Source organism: Balaenoptera physalus, assembly GCF_965194825.1.
Source record: "Balaenoptera physalus genome assembly, chromosome: 3".
Taxonomy (NCBI): Eukaryota; Metazoa; Chordata; class Mammalia; order Artiodactyla; family Balaenopteridae; genus Balaenoptera; species Balaenoptera physalus.
This window is the reverse complement of record NC_138890.1, coordinates 43,345,404-43,371,932: the sequence shown is the minus strand read 5'-3', so window position 1 is coordinate 43,371,932 and position 26,529 is coordinate 43,345,404. Positions and strand designations below refer to the sequence as shown.

Genomic DNA, 26,529 nt, shown 5'->3' with positions numbered 1-26,529 from the left:
ACCTAGAGCAGGGTCTCTCTTGACATGCCACTTGATTCTACCATTGACTCAGTCCCAGTGAAATTGTTAGCAAATATTTACATAAATATGTGCTTATAACATTTTCAGATCAGGAGAAACCTGAGGGGACTGTTGCTTATGATGTTGCAGAGAATTGATTGATCAGAAATTACTCATAAGAATTTTAAATAAGAAAACATGTGAAAAGAATGAAAAGAAATACCTGTCTGGGGGAAGGTGGAGGAGCTGGGACTTCCCACACTTTTTCCCGTGTATGGTAAGGGAAGGATGGGTGTTACAGAGCTTTCAAACCATCCAGCCATCCTTAGCGAACCTAGCATGGCTTGAAGCAGAAAGCTCAGCAGGGACTTTCAGCTTAAGAGCAGCAGCATGACTGTGGAAAAAGAGGGAAGATATTTGGGGAGAAAGCAGAAGAGTGGTGAAAAGAATTGTAGAGAGGGAAAGAGTGTGAGAAGTCGGAAAGGAGGAGAGACTTTAGCAGCTGTCCTGAGAGATTTTTTGGAAAGGAAGAGATTAACTACATAGAACTTTTGAGAAGCATTTTCTACACTACCCCTTTTAAAGAAACTCTCAGGAAGAATTTTACATTATTTTTCAAGATTTTTGGTGTTTAACAGTTATATCTTTGAATGTCACACAGAAAAGCCTGAGCCATGGGGGGGCGGGGGGAGGGGTCTCAGTTACATCTAATCTTCACTATTATGACAGGTAACAAAACTAACTTTCATGGTGATATAAAAATGGAAGAACCTCAGGATTTTATCCTGCCCCCCTTGTTTTCTCATCTTCTCTTCTTGGAAAATCTCCATAATTTCCATGAGTTTAGTTACCAAGAAACATAGCAATGACTATTGATTCAGTTGCGCTGTCCCAATCCTCTCTTCTGAGTTCCAGCTTGGAACGCTAACTGACAGCTGGTTACATGAAATTCACAACCACTTCAAGCTCAACTTGTGCAGTAAGGAAAACAATATTTCTTCACATACTTGGAGGGGAAGCCTTATAGAAAAAGGAGCACTAAGTTTTCTTTTTTTTTTTTTTTTTGAATTTATTTATTTATTTATTTATTTATTTATTTTTGTCTGTGTTGGGTCTTCGTTTCTGTGCGAGGGCTTTCTCTAGTTGCAGCAAGCGGGGGCCACTCTTCATCGCGGTGTGTGGGCCTCTCACTATCACGGCCTCTCCCGTTGCGGAGCACAGGCTCCAGACACGCAGGCTCAGTAATTGTGGCTCACGGGCCCAGCTGCTCCACGGCATGTGGGATCTTCCCAGACCAGGGCTCGAACCCGTGTTCCCTGCATTGGCAGGCGGATTCTGCGCCACCAGGGAAGCCCTAGAGCACTCAGTTTTCTTAACTGCAAAATGAGAAGCCTCAGTAATGAGATGCTAAGCCTCTTTTCAGCTGTAACATTTTATCAAAAAAATGGGATAGTCTTGTTCTTCATGTTCTAAAAGGCCAGGGTGAAAGTTACCAAGAGGCAGATTTAGATGTCAGATTAAAGTGTAGAACTTTTTCAATAGAGCTGCCTCTGAAGATAGCGAGTCACCCGTCATATGAGGTAATTAATTCAGACCAACTGTGGAAATACCATGGGATGGATTTCTCCCTGCAGAGATTATACTGATGACTTCTGATGCCCCTTTTGACTCTCTATATAATATATATGCTTAAATTATACATACATACATATAGACATGTATATATACTTTAAATTATATATAATTCAGGCATTTTTTTTTCACACAGTTAAAATTATGAAAAATTTCATAAGAACCCATCCAACCTGTATGGTAAATTTTATAAATTCCTATTATCTTGTTAATTTTTCTTTCCTTTTTGCAAATAAAAATTATGTATGCTATATATGCCATCACATGAGACCTCTTAGGTTACTTCATTTCTAATTCTTTTGACAGTTCTACACAGCAAAGTCATTCTTTTTATTAACCACACACCCTCCAAAAGAACTTAATGGGGTTGACAATGCAGTTCCTACTACAGCCAACTTTGGCGCTGTGCAAAGTAAGGGCACTATGCTCACCAGTCCAAGCCCGTCCCGAGTAACCTTGGTCCCAAGGTCTCATATCACAATATATTTTCCATAGCAACAAAATCACATATTCAATAAAAAGCAGTTGCTCTTAGCAAGAGTGAAACCCCAGGAGATGGAGCAGGAGAGCATTATTTTTTATAATACCTAGAAGACCTAAGTTCTCTTAGAAGAAAATACAGGAGGAAAGCATAGTATAAAAAATGCCTTCCTGAGAAAGGGCTCCAGAGGGTAACTGGGCATTTTTGCTGTAAGAGGGGATATACTTTCTATGTCTCTCAAGGTAAGAGGAAACAGTGGTGGTCAGAGCTCTGGTGATTGCTCCAGTTTTTCCCATAGCAGTGCCTTACTCTAATAATGAAATGGAAGGTAATAATCATCATAATAACAGTTAATAGCATTTATTAAGTGCCTACTATATACTACACTGTATTAAGCATCATACATACTTTATCTCATTTAATCCTCACAATAACTCTCTCATGTAAGTCTTATTATTATCCCCATTTTTAAGTTGAGTGAACCAAGGCTTCATGGTTTGTCCAGTATCATAGCTAGTAGATCTCTGAGTCCAGGGCCCACATTTTCAGCCAATTGGCTATATTTTCCTTCCAAGTCCTGTGCTCCAGTTTACGTCCAACAACGAGGTAGTCATTGGTCATTGGAGGAAAATCATTATTAAAGGTCATTACCTCTCTTTGAAATTCATCTGGAGATTTTAAGACTTCAACTCAAAACTCAAAAACTCATGAAAAAGATTGAAGAATGTCCTCAATGTTCCAGAAACAGTACAGTTGTAAAATATGGCCTCTGCCCTAAGAAACTTAAAGTCTTATTTAGGTCTTTCTACCTATGCAACATGATTGGAAATCAGTTTTTGTGGTTCAAATCCTAAGAATTCAGAAATAATGGAGTTGACGTTGAGCTTTATTAGGCAAATTGTTGTAGAATGTCCTCCACAGACCTCTATTGGAGTACAACCTTCATATGTATTGGATGGATAGACAATGGATAGATGCATTGATGGATGCACCCTAGGTGATGGAAGGAAGGATTGTACTTCAGGCTGACCCCAAAGTTTGGGCAGGGTTTGAAGAGGTGTGGAAACAAGAGTAAGACTTGGAGTTGATTCACCTGTGTCTTACTTGAGTATGAATCTCAGTTTGGTTACTTCCTAGCTATGTGATTTGGGGCAAGTTATTGATTTCTCTAAGCCTCCATTTCCTCGTTCTTAAGTTCATGATAATAATTTCCATTCTGTTTGAAAGACTAAAATGAGGTAATGTTCTTCCCTAGATCTTCTCATGGCTGACTCCTCATTATTCAGGTCTTAGATTCATACATCAGCACCTCAGAAGGAACTTTCCTGACCTCCACACATGAACTGTTCATGCTGGTCATACCACTCTCTGCTCCATTGCCCTGTTTTATGTTTTTCAGATATTTGTCACTCTCTGTACCTAATGAATTTGTATATTAGTTTAGATACTTACCGGCCTGATTCATTGAATAGAATGCACACTGTTTGAGGTTGGGGAATTTGTCTTTTTGTTCACATCTATATCATAGATATAGAAGAGCGATATAGAAGTGCTTAGAAGAGCGACTGCCGCAGGGTAGATGCCCAGTCAATGTTGGTCTGATGCAGGCTTGAATGAGAGAAAAACTGGTGGGACTTCCCTGGTGGTCCAGTGGTTAGGACTCTGTGCTGTCACTGCCGAGGGCCTGGGTTTGAACCTTGGTCGGGGAACTAAGACCCCACAAGCTGCACAGTGTGGCCAAAAAATAAAATTAATTTAATTTTTAAAAAACTTAAAAAAAAAAAAAAACTGGTAACCACCAGGGTGTTTGTTAAACATACAAATGTCCTGGCCCCAACTCTAGAGACTGATTCAGAGTATCAGTTTGGGGGATTCCAGGAAATGAGAATTTTACAAAGTTCTTCATGTGATTCTGACATGCAACTAGGTTTCAGAATAATTATGTTGTAAAAATTGCTTTTGCTCTTAAGCAACTTTCAGTCTTAAAGGGCAGACATGCCACTGCTTCGAGAAGGAAAGACAAACATCTCCACCAGTGTGATCACCATAGGCCCAAACGTGGGCTCCTTTGGCCTTTCTGAAGAAAAAGAAAGGTTTTTTAAAAAGAGGAGATAGAGGAAATGCGAGGAAAAAGCAAAGATAGCGTAGGATGAATAAGAACACGAAAGAACGCCCCTTGGCCGTGGTCTGTTAGAACAGTGATAAAGAAATAAGAAGGAAAATGCAGAAGAAACAGATGTAGCTGCCACAAGTTAAATACACATCTGTTAAGAATGTTCCTCTTATATGCAGGGTCAGAAAAATATGTACAAATGTAGCACCTCGCTGATTGACAGAAAAACCTCAGTTCTGGCACTGGGAATCTTGTTTTCTTGACAGCACTTTGTTTTAAAGCTGGAGGCAGAGAAATGTCTTATGCATGTCCTTAAACTGGAAGGCCTTTTGTTCAGGATACTTATACCATTTGCAGATAATGATGTGCATAGCAGTTTCAGCTGTCTGCATATGCATTTTTATGTTTTTTTATGACAGCTCTGCGTACTGAACTAAAAGGCCATTTAGAACTGTCAGGCACTGACAAGCATTACCCTTTACATTTACAATTCTGTTAGCGTGCATTGTCAGGTGGGCTCACCAGACTGCAGAAATGTGATTTCCTTTGAAACCTATGTATGACTTTAATTTAATACAGCAGCCTCAAAAAAAAAAAAGACAGAGTGTGAGCCCAAGAGAGCTTTATTAAGTATTCTTTTTCCATTAATCTCCTACTTTTTTGTTTTTATAAGACCCTTCCTTTCTTCCTCGTCTTCTCTCTTCCTTTTTCTCTTCCTTCTCTCTCTCCATTATTTCTTCTTTTCTTCATTCTTTTCTGTGACATCCTTCATGTCATGTAGAAGAGAAGCCAGGCTAGGGAAATGACCTGACCTGTCTGAGCCAAGCCAGACCATCTCTAACTTTCCATATGGCCTGAGGTTAATTTTCAGTCAAACCCATTTTTTAAAGATGTTTGGCTTTGTGTAGGGCTGGGTGAATATTCAGGACCTGGATAGTGGGAGCATGGAAAGAATCTACTTAATCCAACTAATGACTTATCATTATCATTACCACCTGTCTTTGGGACTCCCTTTCCCTCCCCAGACAACATTGTTTTCAACAGCATGGAGAGCCTGTCCTATAAAGGACACTGATGTGTACAGTCTAAGAGGCAGGAAAGCAATGTGGTTTTGCACTGCAGGATTTCATATTCCACCTGGGGTAGCCGCTGTGTGTGCATGAAACAGAGAAATTTCAACACTAACTAGGCTGAACTGAGATGCTCACAGGTAGGTGCTGAACTGAAACAGATTTACCCAAAGGCAATGAAGTTTGAGCTTCAGGGAGTTCCTCTCACTTGCCTGACCTATATGCTCTCTGGAGGTGGTTTGGGAACTGATGAGAGTTCTAGGTGCAGAGAAGAAGCTGAGTTGCTAACAGGTAGCAGTTTTATATGAACACAGCTGATCAATTGCTTAAAGAGATCACAGGATAAAAAAGGGACTGAAATCTCCAGTCTCCTTTTTGTAACCTAACTTTGTATTCATTATTTTGTATTCTATATTTTATAAAGGATTCCGCATATTGTATATGCCTCAAATCCCATAACTCTGGACCTACCTCTGGTTCTGACAGCAGGTCCTGTAAGGGGTTCAAAAAGTATTGATCTAGTTTGGGCAATCAGCGTAGGTTTTTGTTGTTGGTGATGGGTTTTTTTTGTTTGTTTGTTTGTTTTTTAAGTTTGTCTTCACCTAGCCCTTAATAAAGCACAGGATTTGGCTAGTTAGAGAGAAGTAGGCCATTGTCAGTGAACAGAGAGAGCTTCAGGAAAATAATGGTCTACAGGTAAAATTTTGAAGACCAATGTTTTTGACAATCGACAAAATATTTTTTACTTTCTAAAACTGAGATATCCATGAATCACTACATGCACCAGACTTAAGTGCATGGCTAGATAAATTTTACCGTGCTTAATTAAAACCATGGAATCACACCCAGATCAAGATATAGAACATATCCAGCTCCCCAGAAGTTTCCTGACTTCTGAGTATGAAATTCATAATCCCCTCTACCAAGCTTTTCAGAAAGGCACGGTAGGGCATACTGGGAATGCTGAGTATGGTATCAGGAGGTCATATTTTGTGTTGACCTCCTAATGGTAAGACTGTTCAGAAAGAGAATTCAACCCCATGGTGTGGGGAGTTGCCTCCCTTCCTTTCTTCATGCTAAAGATCGGGAACACCCTAGCACCCTGATTGCCATGTGCAGCTTTACATGCGGTAGCAAAGTGTTATGTGTTATCTAAATGGTGACTTGGAATTTCACTGATGCCTGCAGGTTCCCCTTTTAGGTCATAAGGCTATGGACTAAGCATTGCCCTTTGCCTTCGGTTCTTTGAAGAGTCCTACTTGCCACATTCAGTCTGGGAGGGGTTTGCATCAAGTTCCAACACTTTTCTTTCAATCTGCTAATCAGTAGCTTTCATCTCTGGCAAAAAGAGGTGGAATGAGGCCCACAGGCTCCTGGTGAAGGGTGGAGGAGAGAAAGAGAGCTCTAATGGGGAAGCAGAGCAGGAAGGGGGATGGGGAGTGCAGGTCAGAAGACTCCAGCTCTGCCCTACAGCCCTACACCTAGGCTGCCTTCCCCAGCCCCACTGTGAGCCAGGCTGGCTGAAGCCCCCTCCTGGGGGAGAAAAGGTAGAAAAGAAAACAAAATGCATACAGTGCACTCCCCCTCAGCCCCTCCTCTTCTGTCTCCTCTGTGGCACTAACCTCGAATGCCCTGCGGGAACCAATTACAGTATTCTAATGAGTGCAGTTTCCAATAACTGCATTTGGCGGGCGTGTTACCGCCCCATCCACATGCTGACCACCACCACCTCATCTCGGATCACCTTTCCCAGAGATGAGGGCGCCTGCCTGGTGCTTACAAGCTGGCTGGGCGTCTCCCTGCAGAGTCACCAGGGATGGGAGACCATAGGGACAGCCGTGGGGATGCTTGTGTTTGCAGAATGCAAAGGACTGTGGGCCATGCTAGCAAGGGAATAAACCAGTCAGGTTGGTAGCTTCACCTGCTTGAAACAGTCTTTGGAGACTAAAATGAAAAGCCACTTTTTAAAAAAGTCCCAATGGCCTGGATATGATTATAGAGAAGGGGTAAGGTGTCGTGGTTAAGAGCATGGATAGAGGAGTTAGGAAGACTTACCTGAAACTAATGTCTCCATCACTTCCTTGCTGTGTGACTTCCAGCAAGTTAATTAATTCCTAAAATGAGCCTCAGTTTCACTATCTATAAAATGGGAATAATAAGAGCACCTACCTTTTACAGTGGTTGTAAATGTTTAAAGAATAGTCAATATGCAAAGCTCTTAGCACTTTGTCTTGACTCACCGACTAAAATGGAGCTATTATTATTCTAATACAACTAGATCTAATAAAGATGGAAAAAAATATAAAGAACATGAATTCTTGTCACTCACTGGCCAATCCCTTTCCACTCTCTCTGGCTCTATTATTGTCTCTGTCCCGGTCCAGTCCCAGGACTCTATTCAGCAATTGTATTCACCTCTATTCTATGCCGCCGTTACAAACGTGATAAATCTCCATGTACTTAGACGTAAACGATCTCAGACATAACAAGTAAGAAAGGTACACTTTTATCCATGATGTACATATGTAGGTATGAAAATGTATAAAAAGGAGTTCCCAATCCAAGTGAGGAGTGGGAATGATGGGGATGGAACAGGAAAGGAGGTAATTTCACATTTTACGCTGGTTACTCCTAGATTGTCCAAATCTTTTAAAACAAGAGTGTATTCACACATTACATGTGCAATTAAAAAAAAGAGAGAGAATAAAGATGTGTTTAAGTGGTCCAAAGTTCAAGGTTGTGGTATTGTTGCTATTTGGGGTCCCAGATGTTCTCCATACACTGCAGCCCTCCCCACTGAGCCACTCCACAGCCCATCTAGCAAAATAAAATACCAACCCCTTCCTTATGTGTCAATTATATCTCAATTAAAACAATATTATCTATTGATTTTTTTTTAAAAGAGCAAAACAGCCACCCTTTACCACTCTGCTACTTGTTACAAGTCCTTCTTTCTTATAAGTTTACTGAAGCTTCTGACCATCTAGCCATTGATCGTAAGGATTTGGGACTTTTATAACCCTTTAAAGTGTTTTCTAAAAAGTGACAGAGAATGAGGAAGAGAGATTGTCTCCCATTTTGTCTCCGAATTGTAAAGAAAATCCAGAATTACGAATAGATCATTTGGGAAGTGACTGGGTCTTTGTATGGACAGTTGAGAATCTATGGAAACATTTCTTTAACTATTTGGCTCCCTTATCCACAGGCGTCTCTTCTTCCTGCTCACCAGGCACAGGAAGGAGACTGGGAGGCAGTATTGGTCGGTGCTGGCAATTAAAGATCAATACCAAATACAGATAAACATTCCATGCCAAGACAGTGAGAACTAGGAATGGGTCAGCAGAAATCTGATGGGCACTCCCTGTGCACAGTGCTTTTCTTAGTTTGCAATTATACATTCAAAGTCAGTAGAGCAGACAGCAGGTGCCTTAGGGAGTTTGTGTTCTGTCTGGTCCTCTAAGAACGTGAAAGACAACAGAGCTTGCTTGCTGTCTGGAGTGAAGACCAAATCCACAGAACCTTGGTGTATGAGGTGAGGGCAAGATGGCAGGCCTGCTGAGAGTCCAGCAGACGCTCATCTCACCCTTTCCCACCTTCCAGTGATTCTGCCTTCCTGACCTGGCAACTTTGCACAGGCTGTTCCTTAAGCCTCTAACACTCTTCCCCCAGTTCACTGTCTCACACTCCTGCTTGCCCTTCAAGTTTCAACTCCTAAACCTTCTGCTTAGCCTTGACCTGTCTGAATGCTCATCCATTATAAGTTTGCTCCCTTGTTATTTTTTTCTCATAAACCCAAATTATTTCCCTTTACAGTACTTATCAATCACAATTTGTAATCATGTATTAATTTGTCGATTGAATTTATTTAATATCTGTCTTCCCAAGATTATTAAGCTCTTTGAGTATAGGACTCTAAATTGTTTTATCTCCTTGTTCAGTGCTTAGCACAGTGTTTGGAGTATAGTAGATGCTCAATAAATATTTGTTGGCTAAAATAGTAAATTAACTAAATAATTGAATTAATTGATTACTATAGGTGTCTTATAACAAATCCTTATAAGTCTTTATAGTCTCTGCTCTATCTCCCTGAAAAGTCTTCTTCATTTGTCCAAATCTTCCTCAGCCTCAAAAGGCAACAACAACAGTAGGGATAATGTTGATGATATTAAATACCTTCTCAACCCTGTAATGTAAGTTTAAATGTGTAAACTTACTTGATCTTTATAACTCTATCGTTATTATCAAATATCAAAGCACAGGCACTCAAAGATCTTCCAGGAACGCAGTGATTCAGCAATCTGCATCTGAGAGCCCCAGGTTTGCCAGGGGAACTGAAACAGTGAGGACAGTGGCCTGACGTTTTGTGATTTGTATGTGGTGTCTCTCCAGTGTGTCTGTATTTTGAAGTCAAGGGCAGTGGCTGTGGCTTTCTTCCTTTTGTAATTCTTTCCAGCACTCTGGATCTGCTGGATTCTGCTGAGGAGGGAAGAGCAGAGAGAGATTTGTTACTGCTTTTCTGATGCTTTCAGTTACTTGGTCCTTGGGGGGTTATAGGTAGGGAAGAAGCATGGGATACACAGTAGCCCTAGCCTATTAAGACATAAGGTGGGTGTTAGAGAAAGTAGTATGATTTGTGAGGCAGTAAAAGTTATTACTACCCCCCCACCCTTTTAGGCACCCCACCTCCATCTTCGCCATAAACTCCCAAAGTACAGAGATGAAAGGGAACGGTGTCTTCGGGGGCTAGTCTGCTGTGCACAAGCAGCCCTGCACGGGGAGCTCAGCATCTACATTGAGAGTCTCAGTTTCTTCATCTCTGAAATGGACATAAGAATATTTCACATCCCATAAGGTTTCGTGAGGTTTCAGTGGAATAACACGTATGAAACCTTATCATCGTGCTTGATACAATATCACATTTTCAACAGACATTAGTTATTACGTGTATTGTTTATTTGCTAAATGCCTGAAGTTAAGCATGAGTCTAAATTCAAACCCAGATCTTTCTGATTCCTAACTGCATTCTTTTCAAATCACCCCTGATCAATTACAGGACTATTTGCTTGTCCTGTGAACAGAGAGGGAGGAAAGGGAAGATTAATTAAGAAAGAGTCATAAAAAAATTCACTGAATATCGAATGGATGTAATATTAACATACGTAATTACTTCTCAACTTCAGAAGCTGTAATATCAAATATAAAAATCATGTCAGCTTCAATCTTTTTCTCATTGTAGATTCAGACCATTACATTAATGACTAACTTTTTGAGCTGCATAATTTTCTCTTGGAAAGATACCTTTTTTGGGAGCTAAGCACAGAAGCCCTTTCCCAGGCACACCCTGAACTTGAGGGAGGAAGGGGAACATCCCTGTTGAGGCCACTCCCCTCCCCTCCTACTGCCCTGATCATCAGCGAGTCCACTCCCTTTGTGAGGAAACAAAGGCAATTAATCACACAGGCAGCCAAGTCTAGCCTTTGGCTGGGCTGTGGAGTTGGCTCCCAGGACTTCACTGGGAGCTGGGAGCCCAGAGTGCGTGACCCCATGAGTGTCCGTGGTTCAGAGGCTGCTCCAGTAATCGCCAGCATCTGGGCGTTGGCTCATTCCTGGAGAAGAGGTCCCCAAGTATCTTGAAACTGGGCCTTTGTTCACTTTAAACAGAGGTCCTCACTCCCATCTTTCCCTTCTTGGCTCTCTGGTCTGAACCTTCATCTGAGAGACAGAGTACAGCGTCTGTGGGAACCACCCTTTGAAACCCTCTCCCTGGAACTAAGCCAGTGTCTCCTCCCAAGAGGAAAGAAATGAGAGCTATCCCAGGGAGATTTGCCATATAGGATGCAAGTCTAGCATCTTCCTAGTTTCTTCCCCCTTTTCAGGACCTCAGGATAGAGTTGGATCGAGGAGAACCCCATTTCTCAGACTCGATGTTAAGGGGCCTGCACAATGTCACAATTGCTATTAAATGAAACCAGAAGTGGTGTTCTCTTTTTATAGCCTTCAGAAACAATGAACAGAATGGGAGGAAAAGAAGGTAGTTTGGCTTTTTTCCCTTTTTTTTCGTATTTTTCTTTTCTATTGTTGCCCGTCCCTCCTTTCAGGCCCTCCCACTCCTTCTTCTTCCCTTTCATTAAGTGTCACCTGAGCTGCTCTGAGCACTCCCTTCCCAAAGTAGGGTCTTTTCTCTGGACTTCTCTTCTCTCCCTATTCCTATGTCACATACAAACTTTTTACCTGCCCTCTGGTTCTTTCCTTCTGTTAGCTCTGACTCAGCCAACTAATTATGGAAACATAATTTTCTATTTGTTTATCTGTTGTCCCATCCCACAAAAATACCAATAAGTTTAAGATGGGCTGACTTATTGTTGAGGCCACATAAAATAAAATCTTCAAAAGATTGGCAATCTCCTTGGAGAGCGGTCTGTGTGATTCCACTTGGGAGAGGTATACCTTGAATCCCGAGGTGTTCTGCACAGACAAACTAAACAGTGCTTTTGTTCCCCTCAAATCAAATCAATCCTTGACCGGGACAAGCATAAAAATAGAGACCCATGTACTGTCTGTCCAAAAATGTAAGTTATAACTCCAGAAATGTAAGTTATAACAGCTAACCATTAATAAAATGCCTTTGCCTCCCAATTTGACAAACAGATCTTCATAATATCCTATAAAGCTATCTTCTAATTTGGAATTCTTGGGCTCCTTGGAATTAGCTTCAGAACATGGAAAAGCAAGGAGACTTGACCCATGGTGCCTGGTCTGCAATCCCACTGTCTTCTCATCACACGCCCAATGCTGTCCCACATCAGGAGGGTCTTCATATGCACTTTGATACCCTGGGCGTAGTCCATTACCTCAACAGCTGCCCCTGCTCAGCCCTTGTGATGCATATGTTTGTGCATACGTTCCTGCAGGACAGCAGACTAAAACAAGACTATTCAGGTTCTGAAAGTGGGCTGAGCCATTTGGGCAGAAAATTCCAAAGTCCTTGGTACCCAGAGTACGGTCTAGAAGGAGGCATGGATGACACATTCAGCCTAGAAGGAGGCTCCAGATGGCACATTCCCATGACCCTGTGGACAAGGTCCAAGGCGGGGACCTTCTGAAGCTCAGGGCCCCGGACAGGATTCTTCTTGCCTAAGTCTAATGGTGCACTAACCTAAAGGGCCAATAGTCCCTGTTACATCCATGCGCTGTCAAGCTGCTTCTAATATGGGCAACTCTACTTCGGATGCTCTAAGTTGTTTAACTCCAGAGACTGTTGATTTAAGAATGGTTAATGAAGCATATGAGTTCACATTAGGATAGTTGATCCCTCCTGAATAGCACTGACCAACACGTAGTAGGTATTTAATAAATGCATTATGTATAAATAAATGAATGACCTACTAGAATTTTATAAGCTGTTTCACATATGAAAGGAGTGACCAAGAGTGGAAATTTCAAACACTAATAGTAGATGAGAGAAACTTTAATTGATTTGTAAGCTTTAAAAAGAATCTGGTTATTAGAGGTAACCCCTCTATAATAGCTGAAAATACAACCTGTTCCTACCTGCAACACATGCATGGCTACATCCATAGTGCAGAGAATGTATGCACAATGCTACTGAATCAAATATTTTTAGAGCAGGATTTCTCAACCTGTTGTCACTACTGACATTTGGGGTGGGATCTTTCTTTGTTGTGGGGGATTGTGCTGTGCATTGTAGGATATTTAGCATCCTTGGCTTCTACCCACTAGATGCTCGTAGCATCGCCTCCCAGTTGTGACAAGCAAAAGTGTCTCCAGACAGTGTCAAATGTTCCCTGGGTGAGGGTCGGGGGGAACCACCTCTGGCTAAGGACCATTGTTCTTTAAGAACTGATTCTTTTCTTTTGAATTTTTGAATTTTCTTTATTTTTTTATACAGCAGGTTCTTATTAGTTATCCATTTTATACATATTAGTGTATATATGTCAATAGAGACACAGATGTAAGAACTGATTCTATATAGCTTGGCATCATTTGTACCCAGCCAGAGTTAACACCAAGCAGAACTCACAACAGGCTTAAGTTGCACCCAGATTTATTGTTGAAGGAAAATGAGAGTCAAGGGAAATCAAAATAATGTTGTATCGGTTTGCTTTGTTTCATCAGTCTCTAAGATTATATAGCAAATGGCGACTTTAAGCTAAAAGATGAAAATGTAGAGTAATGATGTTTAAATCTCTTATAGCAATAGCTCTGCTAATTTCTCTTCTTTGTTTTTTCAGTGCTAGGGAATGAGCCAATGTGAATGTGCTAAAAGTTCAAATTTAGAATGAGGATGAGAAACAGGATGAGAAAGCATATGCCAAGAACATCTCTACTCTAGCCTCATGTAAGCTCTTTTGGGGGGATTCAGGAAAGGATTATGTGGTACAGAGGCAGCCCCTCTCTGTTTCCATGGAATTCTCTAGGTCTTTTTTCTTCTTCTGGCCCTCCCATCTCTGCGTCTTCCTATATTTCCTATATCAAAGCAGGACGTTGTGACTTAGTGACTTAGCAGTGTGCACATGTGTGCTTGTCATTACTTGCTGAAACCAGGGCTTCATGAAGTTTCAGCCTGTGTGGCTGTAAATGTTCTTTTGGGTCCAGAAAAACCCCAGGATGCAATTAAGCATATTTACTTGTGTTACAAGGACAAAAAAAATATTTATGCATGAGAACACACAGTTTTGCTTCTTCCCCACTTTTTCTGAGCAGGAAAGGATTATTTCTTGCTAAGTTAGCTTCCAGAATCTGTTTTTGTTGTTTTTTGTTGTTGAGAATCTAGTTAGTAAAATTAAAGAAAGACCTAATTTAAACTATATCATAAAAAGCAAGAGTGGGTAGGGGATAGAAGAAATACATTGACCATGTATCCGTGAAAATGCCTAGAAGAAGAAAAGGAGGGAAAGAGAGATTTGGGGGAATAGCTGCCCTACGTGTGGAGTACACTGTTGAGGATCAAAAATATTTTTAAATTTATCTTTTTTAATTTTAAAAGTATTTTTAAGTATTTCATCACATGTTAAGACTACTTGGAGTAAAAAATAGAAGTTCTTTTAATTAAAGTTTAGCTACAGGATTGAGGATTTTTTTTTTCTGATTTGAATAATACTAGGTCGGCCAAGACTGAGCCATCTGGGCTCAGGACTAATTCATGGGCTACACTTGGAAGTGACGGATTGTAGTAACTTCCCTGTCAGGCTAATCTTCACACCTACTGTGAGGCTGTTATTTTACATCTAATTCCTCTCTTAATTTGGTGTCTTGGATGAGAGGCCTAAAGAAAGATTTGTCAGTCAATATACAATCCACCATATCATTCATGAAATACAGATTCATTAATGACTATCATGTGATGGTGCTGTGTGATATTCTGGTGACGAAAAGGAGAGGGAGACTGGGCCTCTACTCTCAAAGAGCTTATGGTCTTCTCTGTAAGTAATTTGTTGCTAAGTACATATGGTGACCCCCATATAAGCTACATGTGTGTGGTCAAATGAACCTGCTATTGTCATAACAATAGAACTTATTCCGAAATTGTACGTAGCCCTCTGCAGAATCATTAAGATTTGTAGAAGTTTCCAGTTGAATTAGATTGGTGTATATTATGTGAATAACTTTGTTAGAACGATTCCAGTCCTCACAATTTTTGGACATCTCTAAAATAACATGATTCAGAAGATGTTTATTACATGTTTATTACATTCTGTACTTTCCTTGCTAAATCTGATATAGCTCCAGCTATGAACAACACATCTTTCTAACATGATGACTCAGACTCAGAATCAACACAATATCAGGAGCAGGAGAGGCAGATGAGAAACTGCCTCACTGATGCATGCCCTCCGTTGTGTTTCAGCCTGATGCCACATCAAACTTAAAATCTTTTTACTGATCCTTAAACTAACCATGGGAAGGAGCCTTCTCTTTTCCCCTCTGGGTCTGGGGACATGCTATATTCCATTTGCAGCCTCTCTGATTTTTCATCTAAAGCTCTTTCCTTGCCTTGGATATTGGCTAACATTTTCCACTGGTCAGAAACTTTGTTTATACAGCTGATCAAGTTAACGGTTCATCTCCTCTGCTCTGTAGGCACTCCAATTCTACCGTCATCATAACCTGGATTGGCTATTTTACTTGGCAGAATTATTTCAGTAATCCAAGATAACCAAATTGGATTGGTGATCGATCAGTTTGTTCAGCACTCATTCCAGTAAATAAAACCAACTAGATTCCAAATGGTTGAATTGTTATTACAGTAGAGGCACAATGTGAATCAAAGCTTAGAGACCTCAGGGAATTTCATAAAATCCTACTCTGCAACCAGATGTTTGTCCTGTAATATATACCGTATAACAGAGACCCATATGTTTCAGCCTTTCTTGGTGTAAATAGCTAGTTTTCTGTGATACATAGATGAGAAATACCACCATTTATAAAAGTTGCCCTTGAAAACCTCATTTTTTTCCCATTTATTCATTTTTCTATTTACATTTCTGTATAAAATGCTGGTATGAAAGGAATATGGCAGGTCATCATAATCTTTGCATTGATTTTGCAATCTTTGCATTGAACACAGAAGATTGAGTGTTGAGTCATAAATAAATGAACTTAGTTTTTAAATATCTTGTTTGAAGGGAAAGATGAATTTTTAAAAAATGAAAACTGATAGGAGCTTCAGAGTTTATTATACAAGATATAATGGAGATTTTATCATAAGCTTCTAGCTGTATTTTTCAAAAAATAAATACCAAATTCTAGAGAGAGCTTTGCTACTGACTTGCTATGTGAGCTTAAAATATTTTGTTTTGCATTGTCATTTCCAGTAGAATAAAAGTAATAATTATGCCCCTCTCCATCACCAGAGTTATAATGAGAACCAAATAGAACATTGTATATGGAAGCCCTTTCTGAAGCCTGAAAAGGTGTTAAAAGGCATGGGAGTGTGAACTGGGTTCCCTAAATTGTGGGATGCATAGCTGATGAGATGAGAGACATACTACATTGTTCAGGGTTTCGCTTTAGGAGATGGGCGTTAAACTGTTGAACTACATAGTGAGAAAGTTAATCCTTTTTCAGTTCTCAGGCACCCTTTCTGATTCCTGAAAAAGAGCAAGTCTTGCTTTGGTGCTAGCATGTCTCCAGCACATCTTTAACACTTGCTAATCTCCCTTTCCTTAAAGGGAGAGCAGCCCTCAGGCACAGAGCCTAGAACAGGCACATAATTTAGCTAGACTTTAATAACATGGTTCAGTTTTCCTTGCTCAGGTATTTTTGTGGTAAACTCTTTAATGGCATGTGGTAATGTTTTTCCATTAATAGCAGTAATATAAAGTTTTGTTTCTATGCAACTTTATCTAAGTGGGGAAAAAAAAGAGCCATTTTGAAGACAAATATTAAGTAAATAATAGTCAAGTGATTTGTGAATTTGACAGAAATTGTGAAAGTGAGATGAACATGTTTGAAGTTTGGGAATGTATACACTAGTGAGTGTAATACATAGGCCAAGACCTAGTGTGTTTGTCATTGAGATAGTTAACACTTTTTAATGTACCTTTGGTTTATCCCTCACCGTTCTTGAACAATCCTTACAAGGAAACCGTGGGGGGAATAAAGGAAGAAAATGGGAACTTTCAGCTGCCATTTTAACTTCCACTGATAAAGCCATCCATTGAGAGAATCTAGGCACTGGAATCCAACTGTAATCTTCTAAACTTTTCAACATTAAAAGTTGGCAGAGTTGACTGTGTTAAAGAGACAGCCCCCTCCTCAAGAGTCTAGTTTGTGTCATTAACCTTGGAAAGGGAATCCAGCACACAGTGATTGACCTGGTGCATTCGGACGCACATATGTAGTACATCAACCTCATTCAGAATGGGCTTCAACACTTTGATGAAATACATCTTGCGCCATCCTCTAGAGACCATATGAATCCACAAACAATCACAATTTAAAAAAAAAACTGTGGGTAAGTGAATCCCCTGTGATCAGAGTGTTTTCTCACCATTTTTCTATTTTCTATTTCTTTCTTTCTCTTTTTTTCTCTCTCTCTCCCGATTGGAAAAGAAGTAGAAAAATCTTCAGACAGTTGTGTCAGAACAAGAAGGGCATTCTGTGGCATGGAAAATTTGTTGGTTGGTTTTAAAAATACTGTTTCTAAAAATTTATAGATGAGCTCAATTTAGAAAAAGTGGGGAGGGCTTCCCTGGTGGCGCAGTGGTTGAGAATCTGCCTGCCAATGCAGGGGACACGGGTTCGAGTCCTGGTCTGGGAAGATCCCACATGCCGTGGCGCAACTGGGCCCGTGTGCCACAACTACTGAGCCTGCGCGTCTGGAGCCTGTGCTCCGCAACAAGAGAGGCCGCAACAGTGAGAGGCCTGCGCACCGCGATGAAGAGTGGCCCCCGCTCGCCACAACTAGAGAAAGCCCTCGCACAGAAATGAAGACCCAACACAGCCAAAAATAAATAAATAAATAAATTTAAAAAAGAAAAAGTGGGGAAAGCACATGCTGACATGCAGTCAGCTTGGGAGCCTATTTTTTCCTACATAATGTTGTGCTAAGTAAAATCCCAAAGTAATGATTTCCTCTTGTTAATAAATAATTCTTGTTCGAAGTGAGGAAGTCTTGAAGGAGAAGAAATAAAAATAAAAACACCACTAGGATCATCTTCATTCCTTTCAGATGTGTTCAACTCCAACTCAGGGAAAGTAACTGAGCCCCTTATCCCAATATCTAATGCTACGTCTCCTGTGGGTTTGTTTTTTTATTTTTTTTTAATTGGTATATCTTTTTTTCCTACAGACTTCTAGCCTGTGTTTATATAATTATTGTTGCAAATCTAGGTATTTGACACTTTAATAACATATTATTGCACTTTAAGGAAAATACACCCTTCTGTACTATCCTTCTTGCCTGGGTGTAGAGCTACTCTCTAGAGCAGATGTTCTTGGCTGCTATGAAAGGGCTTTAGAATGCTGGATTCAGATGAAGCTTGGAGGCGAGTGCCAATTATGTCATATGGTGTCAGTGCCCAGTTACAACACTAATAGGACCAGCTTTTTCTATTATTTTTAATTTTTTTGCTTTTAATTATTCCCATGTATACTTCAGGACCCTCATTATGGAAAGCCAGGATTAGAATTGCTACTATGTTTTTTGCCTAAACAGGACAGGGAATTTTTCAGTCTGAAAAAAATTTTAGGAGTATTGGGAATGTCTTAAAACAAACAGAACAAAAGAAAACAAAAACAAAAACCTCTCCCATAGCCTGGCCGCTGATGACTAAAAGTATGTTTTTTATGTCTGGCATGCCACAGGTTTCTAATAAATTTGGGATGAATGAATAAATACACTAACACCACTTTTCTATGTTTTTTTTTTTCTTTAGTTTAGTCACAAGCCTTCCTTATTTCTACCATTCTTGGGGTCTGCAACCACTTATATTTGTGTTCCCTAAAATAAGTGAAATAGTGGCTCATTCACAGGAGGGCTATTTAATCTTTTAACGTACACCTCCGTGCTCTTCCTACATTATTATTATCACGTTTACTTAATGCAGAGACAATGGAAATAAATTTGTTGGGAATTTTGTGGAGATTTTATTTTTTGGTTATTTGTTTGACAGCCAACCATAGGCCCTCAGAGCAGATTCAGCCTGCCTTATGTTTTTATAAATAAAGTTTTATTGGAACACAGCCACACTTATTAGTTTACATATCATCTAAGATGGCTTTGGCGCCACAATGACAAAGTTCAACAATCATGTCAGAGACCAGATACCCTGCAAAACCTAAAGTAATTATTATCTGGCCTTTCACACAAGAAAAATTTGCAGACTCTTAGACTATAGGGGGAATTTTAGAGGTAGACAGGAGTTAGTATTGCATTCTTGAAATTCATTTTAAAGTGTTTGTTAATTCAAAGTTTGTCTTTCTGTTGACTCAACAGAAAGACGGGCTTGTCTTTATAAAAGTCTTAATATAGCATGGAAGTCAATATATCAGTTCATTAGTACTAAGTTTTTACTCTGATTTTTAATAGTAATGAAAATAGTAATAATTGTGACAAAACACTCCCCTTTTTGATGGAGTAACAGAAATAGTCTTTCCTGGGATTGCTGTGGTAAAATTTGCATTCATAGACATAAGCGGCACTCCCTTGTATCAAGATTAAATCAAATGGGAACTTCCCTGGTGGCGCAGTGGTTAGGAATCTGCCTGCCAATGCAGGGGACACGGGTTCGAGCCCTAGTCCGGGAAGATCCCACATGCCGTGGAGCAACTAAGCCCATGCGCCACAACTACTGAGCCCACGAGCTGCAACCACTGAAGCCCAGGTGCCTAGAGCCCGTGTTCTGCAACAAGAGAAGTCACCGTAACGAGAAGCCCACGCACCGCAACGAAGAGTAGCCCCTGCTCGCCACAACTAGAGAAAGTCCGTGCACAGCAATGAAGACCCCACACAGCCAAAAGTAAATACAAATAAATAAATAATAAAAAGATTAAATCAAATGTATGAATGACACAGTTTGTACCTTCCTTTCCCCAAGTGATTCAGTTTCGCATAACAGTAATCCAGTGAGTCTCAAAGATTTAGAAATCATCTGTGTCCTGGAGATCAGTACTATTACACCTGCTTAAGTGCTAAGGTATTTTCTGGCAGGAGTAGCAAAATGCAGTATCTCAACACATGAATGCTACTGTCAGAGACTTGCTGGCTTACTTGGGGGACTGTACTGTTGGGAGAAAAAAATCATGTGGGAAGGAGGGTGATTCGGTTTTCTCCACTGCTTCCCAGCCAAGCCCCTTGGGCTATGTGTCTCCACTCACCTTATGTGATGGCTCTGGGCCAGTAAGCCTGTATGCACATGACAGCATCTTGAATCTTGCTAGGTGCAAGAGGGAACCCTGGGTACAGCATTAGAAAGAAAAGAAAGGGATTTGGTCAAAGTAGCCCACCACCTCACTCAAGAAAAGAGAGCAATAATTAATTACCATTTTATTTGTGTCCTTTGTATGCTAAGTGCTGAACTAATTAAATGTGCCCCATAACTTACGCCAGCTAATTGAGTCCTACCCAAAATTCAAACATGTGTTGTTATCTACATTTAAAGATGAAGAAACCGAGACTCAGAGAGGTTAAGTAAGTGGTCCAAGGTCACACAGCTGCTAAGTGGCAGAGCAAGGATTAGGTTCCGGAGACTTTGTTCTTTTAAATGCTAAGTGATGGACTTTTGGGGAAGGATTGGGTTTCCTGAGTGGGTGATGTCATTTGAACTCTGAACTGAAGTTGTTTAATATTAAAACCCCCTCTTCAAGGAAGTTGTACTATCAACCTTAAGCAAAAAGAACTTTTGCTGTATTAAGTATAAGAACATTCTCTCTGTCCACCTAATTTGACTTTTCCCAGAAACCTAGGCTGCTTTTTGGTGTATGGTGATCCTTTCCCACTAACAGTCTTACATCCTAACATTAGAATCACACACAGGATTACTCTGCTTTTGACTACAGATCAGGTCACCTGAGGATGTTCAGCAATTCCCAGATTTTCAGGGGACAGGGCAGCAGCCCCAGAGTCTCCAACTTAAATGCAAGATTTCCCAAGCCTCTCAAAAAACTTGTCTGCAAACCTATGTGTCTGCTCCTCCTGCCAAGCTGTAGGGAATGCTGGCCAGGCATCTACGTGGGGAAAAGGAAATTAGAAATGGTACAGAACAGAGGGGACACACACACACACACACACACACACACACACACACACACACACACACACACACACACACACACACACACACACACACACACACACACACACACACACACACACACACACACACACACACACACACCCACATGTTAGGACCAAAGAAGCTCTCCCGGAACACTGGCCTAGGAGCGTGTGTTCAAAAAGAGTAGGTAGTGCTGACCTGCAACGCCAGAGGGCTTGTGGGCTGAGGCTCATTCCTTAAACTCCATGCTTGATTTCCAAGGTTCATACCTGTGTCCTGGGTCTCGGGACAGTTGTGATTTCAGAGAAGTAGGTACAATCTTTTTGGGCCCCTGGGAGAAATGATAAAGGAAGCTGGGGGTCCTGTAAAAGGCCTGTGATCACCAGGATGGAATTTGTTTTTTCCCAGAAGGAAGAAAGAGATACAGACTTCTCCCCAAATAATCATTACCATTATTATAATGCATGGTGATTCTTGTTAGCAAAGGTCAGCTAGCATTTAAAGATCACTTTGTGCCAGGCAGTATGCTCTGCACCTTCCATGCACTATCTCATTAAATCTTCCCAACGGCCCTAAACACTAAGTGCTATCATCATTCTCATTTCAGGAAGAATTATTGAGGTCCAGGGCTGCCCTGGGCAACACGGCAGCCACTGGCCACATGTGGCTTTTGAGCACTTGAGATACGCTGTAAATGTAAAATACACACAGGATTTTGAAGACAGTACAAAAAGGAAAAAAGCAAAATATCTTATTAATACATTTTTAATATTAATTACTTATTGAAATGATGATATTTTAAGTATATTAGATAAATCAAAATATTAAAATTATCTTTTTTTTAAACTTTTTCTAATGTGGTTACTAGAAAATTGAAAATTACTTCCGTGCCTCGCAGATGTGGCTTACTCTATTTCTATTGGACAGCTCTGGTTGAAAGCAGAGGTCAACAAATGGGGCCCACAGCCTGGTTTTACCCAGCTTATGAGCTAAGAATGCTAGAATGATTTTTACGTTTTTAAAGGGTTGTAAAATTAAAACAAAAACAATGTGACCTACAAAGCCTAAAATGTTTGCTCTCAGCCCTTTATAGAAAAAGCTTGCTGAGACCTGATCTGGATGATTCAGGTCCAATCTAGGACCACTGACTCCAAAAGCTGTGCTTTACGCACTCTGAATACTAGCTTTCTACTAGAGGCCAGACATTTCACAGAATCTTTATACACAGTGCCTTATTTAATCCCGAGATTAAATAAGATTAATGAATCGTGTTTATTCATAATGTTACTCTAATACTACATACAATGAATAGTGTTATTATATCCATTTTGCAGATGAGCAAGCCAAGGCTTATAGAGATTCAGTAGCTTGTCTTAAGTCACACAGCTAATAAATGATGGGACTGGGATTTGAATCCACTTCTTCCTGAAAGGTACACCTGTAGGCCCCTTGCTATCCTGCCACTGAATTCTTGTTTAGTCAGGGCCAGCCTCTCCATGGATTAGCGCTGAGTTACCTACTCGCTGAGTTTTCTCTGTGATGGTTTGGTCTTCCATGAATCTAATCCAGGGCTCAACAAACTATCGGGGGCCCATAGGTCAAATTTGGCCCCGCTGTCTTTTCTATACATATATATGTGTATAAAATTAAAGTTTTACTGGAGCACAACCCTGCCCTTTTGTTTATGCGTTGTCTACGGGTGGTTTCGTGCTAAAACAGCAGAGTTGTCTAATTACAAGAGAGACCACACATCCCACAAAGCCAAAAACATTTACTGTCTGGGCGTTTACAAAGAAAGTTTGCTGACCCCGAATCTAACTCTTTTAGGACAGGGATCACATGTGACCCACAGGGCCCAGTACAGTGTGGGGTTAGCGAGGGCCCAATAAACATGGAGTAGGCGAGTGAGTGAGTGATGGGTGGGAGAAGAGAGTCTGGAGAGCACTTTCCTCTCTCCTCCTAGTCCAGAGCCCACTTTGTTAGTGCATATGTGTACTCACACCCCTGAGATGTTGCCATCTCTCTAATTGCTGATGTTGGGATTCACTCATATTCTTTCCCCACTTCCATCCCCGATAGTTGCTTGACCAGGGACGTGTGGATTACATTTCACTTAAAATACACAGGGAATTTAAAATTAGAGGAAAACATGTTTGGCAAAAACTGAAATACTTTGCAAACCATCTGGGATGTTCTCTTGTTTGCACTGGAGCTGAGTGCCACTGTCCTCCACGGAGAAATGATTTTCTCAAAACCCTCATTAGTTTCAGGACAATGGGACTCTTCACACTTAAGTAAAACCAACAGGAGTGTACAATATTGGCCTCACTATGGCTTGGGAAAGAAATTGGCAACCAACTGGTTGTAAAACAAAGGTGGAGATTCAAAGATATTTTGGGGAGAGCCTTGGCAAGGATTGTTGTGTGAGGCTGCCATGTGCCATTGCCAAACTGTGTGAGAACTGCTACCATTACTGAGCATTTCCTATGTTCCAGGCACTTTTCTAAGCACCATCTACCCTTTACCTCAATCAATCCTCCCAACAACCATATGAGATGGATCCTATTATTGTCCACATGTGTAATCTGAGGAAACTGAAAATTAGGCAACTTAAATAACTCCTCCCAAGACCACATAACTCATAAGTGGCAGAACCAGGACTTAAAGCCAGAACCAGGACAAGCTAACTCCAATGCCTCTGCCCCTTATTATCATTCTACATGAGACAGCCCATAAGTTCACCAGCTATGTTTCCCATGCCTTGTGACCTACAGCCGTGCTGGGCGCATGGTAAGCACCAATAATTACTAATTTCCTCATTTAAGTATTCAAAAATATATATTTAAGCCTACTTTATGGCAGGCATGATGTTAGGTGGTATTCAGTTGTGATCTAAGACAGGTGGCTTTAAATAAAATTAATTAAAAGACATACCAGCTATCTCTGCATCTAGAATAGTCCAAACTCATGGAAGTTTTGTCCATTTTATTCTCTTTGCTTATCCATTTCTTCTTACTTGGAGGATGATTTGTTTTCTTATTTCTCTGTCCTTCTTGCTCTGCCCCTTCCCCCCTCTCCAAAAATCCCAGTCCCAAAAACAGTCTACATAGTGTGAAAAAGATTTCTTAAACCACAGGAGTGATGTAACTCTAGGCCTGTTTCTTCTCTCTTACACACACAGAATATTGGATATGAGTGAGATTTTAAAAAATTGGTTTTCAAATGTGATGAAAAGTGTGTCCTTTTTACCAGAACAAAACAACCCCTAATGCTGAAGCCTCCTTCCTGATAGGGTTGATTTCCAAAGATGAGGAAATCTGTGCATTGGACCACAGCCTCCAAACCAGTGCAAAAGACAAAGGGAAGCTATGGATTGGAAAGAGCTTCGATGTATAGGATGAAGCTGGAGGCGCCTTTTGGGCTCTGGAGGCTGTGCTTAAAGACATGACCTGTATTTAGATGGGCAGCAGCCCAGAAGCCTCGCTTGCAATCCAGCTGATATGACAGGGTTTTTGCCATGGAAAGTGTTCGCATTGGAGTGTTTCTCAGCTAGTCACTAGCCATCAATTACTTAAGAGTCAGATCTTGGCCAGAGGCCCCCGTTCCACAAAGTATGTCATTCTGTGTTCACAGAAATGGAGTTTACAGTCCTGCCACTAAATTAAAACTGGTGCTTCCAAATTAAAAGCAGACAGGACAGATGTGCAGGGAAGAAATGGAGACTCACATCTCTTGTGAATCAGCTAATCATTGTGCCAGAACTTGAAATCAGCTTTTCCTGTCGAGGCCTCAACTTAACCACACCTATGTAAACCGCATTAAATGAGGTGGAATGAAGATTTTACCAGTTATTTTTTTCCCTCTGCCATCTGGAGAAGGATAAAGAGCTCACTGAAAGTCCAAATCCCAAGGACTCTGCAACATGGGAGCATGGGGTCAGCACCTGAGAGTGACCTCATCCAGCTTGTCCCCCCGTTGAGCATTTAGGGCACGAGACAGTGGATGAGAAGCACACAGACCCAAGCCGGCCACTCATAGGACAAAGGGTGCAAACATGACCCCAAAGCTTTTGGGGCCTGCATTCCTCAGGAAAATGATTAAAACTTAGGTTTTCCATACATGACCTGCTGTCTTAATGTATTCATGATATAAAATTAGCTTTAATTTATCGAGCACTTACTATATAAAATTTGAAAAACTTCAATAGGATCATGTGACTCCCTGATTAAAATCCTTCAGTGGCTTCCCACTGCCCTAATGATGAAGACCAACATCCTTTTTTGGGTCACCAAGGCCTGTAGGGTGTAGTTCCTGCCGCATCTGATATCCCTTCTCCCCTCCCTCTCCGAGCTCAGACACTTTGAGTTTCTCCCCCACACCACGTTCTCTTCCACTTCAAGATACTCCCTCTGTGCAGTGCTCTTCCAACCATCCTTTTTCTATTAAAAATAATTTACATATACCATACAGTTCACCCATTTAAAGTGTACAGTTCCATGCGGGCTAGTATATTCACAAAGTTGTGCAAACATGACCACAATATATATTATTTATTTATTTTTAATTTAATTTTTATTTTATATTGGAGTATGGTTGATTTACAATGTTGTGTTAGTTTCAGGTGTGCAACAAAGTGATTCAGTTATACATATACATGTATCTATTATTTTTCAAATTCTTTTCCCATTTAGGTTATTACAGAATATTGAGCTATACAGGAGGTCCTTGTTGGTTATCTATTTTAAATATAGTAGTGTGTATATGTCAGTCCCAAACTCCCAATCTATCCTTCCCCCACACCTTTCCCCTTTGGTAACCATAAGTTTGTTTTCTAAGTCTATGAGTCTGTCTCTGTTTTGTAAATAAGTTAGTTCGTATCATTTTTTTAAGATTCCTCATATAAGAGATATGTGATATTTGTCTTTCTCTGTCTGACTTACTTCACTTTGTATGACAATCTCTAGGTCCATCCATGTTGCTGCAAATGGCAGTATTTCATTCTTTTTTATGGTTGAGTAATATTCCATTGTATATATGTACCATATCTTCTTTTTCCTCTGTCGATGGACATTTAGTTTGCGTCCATGTCTTGGCTATTGTAAATAGTGCTGCATTGAACATTGGGGTGCATGTATCTTTTCGAATTATGATTTTCTTCAGGTATATGCCCAGGAGTGGGCTTGCTGGATCATATGGTAGTTCTATTTTTAGTTTTTTTAAGGAATCTCCATACTGTTCTCCATAATGGTTGTACCAATTTACATTCCCACCAGCAGTGTAGGAGGGTTCCCTTTTCTCCACACCCTCTCCAGCATTTATTGTTTGTAGATTTTCTGATGATGGCCATTCTGATTGGTGTGAGGTGATGTCTCACTGTAATTTTGATTTCCATTTCTCTAATAATTAGTGATGTTGAGCATCTTTTCATGTGCTTTTTGGCCATATGTATATCTTCTTTAGAGAAATGTCTATTTAGATCTTCTGCCCATTTTT

The 26,529-nt window shown here is 40.5% G+C and overlaps 2 long non-coding RNA genes across 2 annotated transcripts in view; one reads left to right on the top strand and one right to left on the bottom strand.

Annotated features, from left to right (window-relative positions):
• The window catches only part of LOC309656958, a 600,722-nt gene extending 583,226 nt beyond the window's left edge, over positions 1-17,496 (top strand). Inside the window, exon 6 of the long non-coding RNA XR_014261623.1 lies at positions 17,372-17,496. This is a non-coding gene — a long non-coding RNA (uncharacterized lncRNA). The remainder of the gene's footprint in view (positions 1-17,371) is intronic.
• On the bottom strand, positions 1,069-26,529 carry LOC309656970. Its single transcript, XR_014261641.1, has 2 exons — positions 20,138-26,529; positions 1,069-9,769 (listed from the first exon to the last, which is right to left on the bottom strand). It is a non-coding gene; the product is annotated as an uncharacterized lncRNA (long non-coding RNA).